The sequence below is a fragment of the Peromyscus leucopus genome, chromosome 4 (assembly GCF_004664715.2).
Source record: "Peromyscus leucopus breed LL Stock chromosome 4, UCI_PerLeu_2.1, whole genome shotgun sequence".
NCBI lineage: Eukaryota > Metazoa > Chordata > Mammalia > Rodentia > Cricetidae > Peromyscus > Peromyscus leucopus.
This window is the reverse complement of record NC_051066.1, coordinates 140,706,790-140,711,449: the sequence shown is the minus strand read 5'-3', so window position 1 is coordinate 140,711,449 and position 4,660 is coordinate 140,706,790. Positions and strand designations below refer to the sequence as shown.

The window sequence follows — 4,660 nt, the reverse complement described above, 5'->3', positions numbered from 1 at the left end:
AGGACCCCTGTGTGGTTTTCAGGGTCTGGTGGGAAGCAAAACTGGAGGACTCTTCTCAAGAGAATTCACAATATTCTAGTCAGGGCAGCTGTCCAGAGACTCTTTGGAGGATGCGAACTCCGAGATCAGAGGCCTGCCCCTTCAGAATGGCGTCTCCCCTGCGGACACCTTCACCAGCAGCCTGGCTCTCAGTACAGCTCAATCTAGATGTCAGAGTGGCCCATGGCGGCGTGTGGAAAGAGCCGGGGCGGCGGGTACTCTGGGAACCGTCAAGCTGTCACCAGGCAGCCACTGGAGATAAAGTCATCAGCAGCCAGCAAGCTGCCTGGAGCTCACCATGGGACTCCATAGCACGGCTCTGTTTCCGGTGGCCTGGGAAGAAACTGGGCCCATAATCCTGGGCACAAGGACCATTGGTGAGGTGTCTGCATGCCTCACTCACCCAGCTGTGGGGTGAAGCCAAGAACAGGGTGGGCACCGGAGGCTTAGGAGATGGTCCTGGGATCACCGTGGGGTGAGTCCCTGCTAACAGAGCAAAGGGAGTCTGTCACAGTAACATGGGGAGGGCAGGAGGTGGGGTGGCAGAGGACCGGGAACAGTAAGCCAGAGCCAACTCCTCATCTCACGCCTGAACTTCCTGAAGTGGCTTATTTGCATAGTGTCCAGACCGTGGGGTGACTACAGACAGGCGGCCCGCTGGTCACCTGCATTCCACATCATGCAAAACTAAACAGTCGCTGTGGCCGGCCAGGGGCCATCTTCACACTGCTTCACCCAAGCTCACGCCTGGGCCTGGTCGGTAATGTGCTCCATCAGTGCCTATGCATCTACAGAAGAGGAGCCTGGGCTGCTGACAGGAACCGTCTTCCTGGGCTCCCACAGCTGATAAATGGAACCCAGGCTCAGGTCCCTGAGGCCCCTTAGTCTTGAGGGTTTGGGGTAAGTCAGCTTCGCCCCCTGCCACGGCCAGCCGAGCTCATGACCTGGGTGGAGGGATGGGGCACAGACCCCAATGAGGCGCCTGGGTAGCACAGACCCAGTCGCAGGGTAGAACGCAGCACACCACACCCACTGGCTTTTCCACGTCAAAGAAGAATCTCTTTCTCAAAGGGGAGAACAGGTCCGGCCCCACTGCAGGCCAGCCTCGCGTGGTGCTGCGTGGCCTGAGCAATCCCACAAGTGCTGAGCTCAAAGCGACGGCCTTTGCTTAATGCTCTTTGCCTCCATCTTAAAAATAAATAAATAAAGGCCGGGCGGCGGTGGTCGCATGCCTTTAATCCCAGCACTCGGGAGGCAGAGCCATGCAATCTCTGTAAGTTCGAGGCCAGCCTGGGCTACAGAGCGAGTTCCAGGACAGGCTCCAAAGCTACACAGAGAAACCTTGTCTCAAAAAACCAAAAAATAAATAAATAGCTAGATGATAGATAGATAGATAGATAGATAGATAGATAGATAGATAAACAAAACAAACAAACAAACAAATAGTATCAATGTTAATTTGGATTTGTTGTTGTTTTTGTTGTTGGATTTTTTTTGGAGACAGTCTCAAGTGGCCTAAGTTGCCTTCAAAGTCAATTTGTAGCTGAGGATGACCTTGAACTCCTAATCCTCCTGCCTCCTCCCAAATACTGGGATTACAGGTCTGTGACACCATACGCTGTTTGCATGATGCTGGGGATCGAACCCAGGGCTTCCTGTATCACAAGCAAGCACTCTACCTATGGAGGTTCCTGTGGTCCGAGAAGCCATTGGAATTCCTAATCGTCTTGAATTTGGGACTCTACATTTCATTCAACAGCAGGACCACAGGTCACACACAGTATGGTCCTGTCTGTCCATCTGCTCCCAGAGAGTGTGAAAGCCCAGACTTCTGCCCGGGTGGGACATCGCAGGTGTCGCGATCTCCTGAGCATGTCTGTGTGTGCAGGTGTCTCAGCCTTGCCGCAATTCCTGGAATATCTTCACTGGGTCAAACAATGCCCCCCAAATTCACACTCACCCAGGCCAGAAGGAGACTTTGTATGGGAACAGGATCTTCATGGGTGCGATTAAGGTAACTCAAAACCTGATGCTGGTGTTCTGAGAGAGGAATGGATGTCTGAGACAGAGACATGGGAGAAACCTGGTGACCACTGAGCTGGAAAACAAGCTATTGGGCGCCCAGGGCACTAGCAGCCAGCACAACTAGAAAGAGGCTTGGGCCGATGTCCTCCCCGCCTCGGAAGGAGCCAGCCCTGTTCACACCTTGACTGCAGACTTCAGTTTCTGCTGGTGCTTCCTCAGGAATGCGGTCTCTACTCCTTCCCTTCTTTCCCAGACTGCTGCCTAGTTCCCCAGCCAGCTTTCCACCCTGGCCGTGAGACAATGGACAAGAGTCACCATAACAAAACTGGACACGGGGGCTCATCACAGACAAATCCAGAACCCAAGAGAGCAGCGCCCAGCACTGGTGACTTACACAGCGGCTGTGAGGGGTTGGACAGAGGTGAGGACAAGAGGAAGTCCAGGCTTCATGCAGGTCCCTCCCTGCCCCCAGCTGAGGGATACTGGGTCCCTAGACCCTACCTCTGAGTGACCTGGGGTTGCCAGGGTCCTCCACAAAGCTGACACGCTTGTGAGGGAGGACACATGCCCAGGAAGGACTTGTTACAGGCAGTGGCCAGTGAGTCCACACAAGTGCTAAGGGCTGTCCACTGTGCTGGCCTCTAGGCCTCACAGTCACCATCCCCCATAGAGGGCAAGGCCAGGCAGAGCCCCAGGCTATAGCTATCCTGGCAGGACTGTAGATATTCTAAAGGGACACTGTCCCTCCCTGGGCTTTCAGACCTTTGAAAACAACACATCCCAAGAAACTGGAATTGCTCCAGGAATCTCATGCTGGAGAAAAGAAAGGCCAAAGCATGTAGCCAACCAGGAGGAGAACTTGCCTCCCAGGAAGACTCCAGACAGCTCCTCAGACCACCTTGCAGGAGACACCAGAGCCCGTCAGCAATGGTTCAGTGACGGGCAGGACACACTCTGACCAGACGGCTTAGCTATGCAGACCTCTTGCCCTCTATTTGAACCTAAACCTCGTGTCAGGACCTGGAAGATGAACTCGAGGGGGGCCACTGGACCTCTTTATTTACTCCTCTTCCCAATGTGACCATGCTGCATAATTCTCTTCTCTCTGCTTTTTGCTGGCTGTTTCCTTAATTGGTGTATTGAGGATGAGTGGGCTAGCCTGGTTTTGTCAAGGCTGCCAGGGTCCAGATGCTGACTCTAATAACTCCAGTAATAAATCCTGCCTCTCTCTCCTGGCATCAGCCTGCATCTTCTGTGACCATGTCCAAGCCCTTTGGTCCATCCTAAGTCCCTTGCTTGAGGCTGGCTTTCTGTCCCCTTCCCTCTTAGAGTCTCGGTGGGAATATGCCCCAACCTCCACTCCTCCTGATTCACCCCTGCTCATGTGCGAAGTCAGTCCAGAATGTCGGCAGAACCCAGGGCTTCACACACACACACATGTCAGCTGCTGCTACCAAAACCAGCTGTGAGGTTTAAAAATAGTCCCCACAGGCTGCCAAAGATACCAGGTCCCTGGCTCGGAGAGGAGAACCCACACCAAGGTCCTGGAAAAGTCCGGAAAGCGGCTGCTGTCATGTGCTCAAAGTCCGCTGGCGGGCAAAGAACTCCTGGCCTGTGTGGGCCTGAGCGGCAGCTGCTGAGTCACCTAGAGCCAGGACCCTGGGTAGAAAAGGAGACACAGCCCCCTCCCCACCTCTCCTGGCTCCTATCCCTCCCGACCACCTCCCATCTGTCACCTATCTTTATTTATTTTATTTTAATTTTGGCTTTTTTTGAGACAAGGTTTCTCTGCGTAGCTTTGGTGCCTGTCCTGGATCTCACTCTGTAGCCCAGGCTGGCCTGGAACTCACAGAGATCCGCCTGGCTCTGCCTCCCGAGTACTGGGATTAAAGGTGTGCGCCGCCGCCGCCGCCGCCGCCGCCGCGCCGCCGCCGCCGCCGCCGCCGCCGCCGCCACCACCACCACCCAGGAGTCACCTATCTTTAAAAGGCTGCATGAACACCACAGAGCACTACTCTCATGAACTGTGACCTTAGGCTAGTTCACCTTCACCCCTGGAGCCTCAGTTTCCCCATCTGTCAAGTCCACTCCCCTGTGTTTCCCAGGTGAATGGGGCAACTGGAAACTCAGGGGCGCTGGCTTCTGTCCTTTCTTATGCTAGGCCTTAAGCTCTGGGTTAAGGAGGCCACACTCAGCTGCGGCAGCCCAGCTCTCTTTCCTCTCCTCAGCCACTGGAAAGCCTGTCTGTGAACCTCCGACTCTCACAGACTCGCCAGGTGCCTGGATTCCAAGGGGAGGATGAGCAGCAGTCTCGCCTGTCCAAGGAACCTCAGGACACAGCGTTCTAGGTGGAGACGCACCCGTCCACCAGGTACAGTGGGTACACCTTAACTAGATGAGGTCCTCCTTTCTCACAGGCTCAGAGTGGCGCAGACATACCTCAGAATTCCATCTCCTCCTCCTGCCCCAGAATCAGGAATGACCACATGACGTGAACCTCTGAGACGACAAGAAAGGTCTCCACTCCACCTGGTGGACCTGAGCTCTCCTCAGAGCGCCCACCTGCTGCTGTCTGCCTGCCCATGACATTAATAGT

At 54.7% G+C, this 4,660-nt stretch overlaps 1 long non-coding RNA gene across 1 annotated transcript; it reads left to right on the top strand.

Annotated features, from left to right (window-relative positions):
- The first annotated feature begins 303 nt into the window (after positions 1 to 303).
- Positions 304 to 3,294, top strand: LOC114709827. Its single transcript, XR_003736990.2, has 2 exons — positions 304 to 416; positions 1,928 to 3,294. It is a non-coding gene; the product is annotated as an uncharacterized LOC114709827 (long non-coding RNA).
- Positions 3,295 to 4,660: the final 1,366 nt, after the last annotated feature.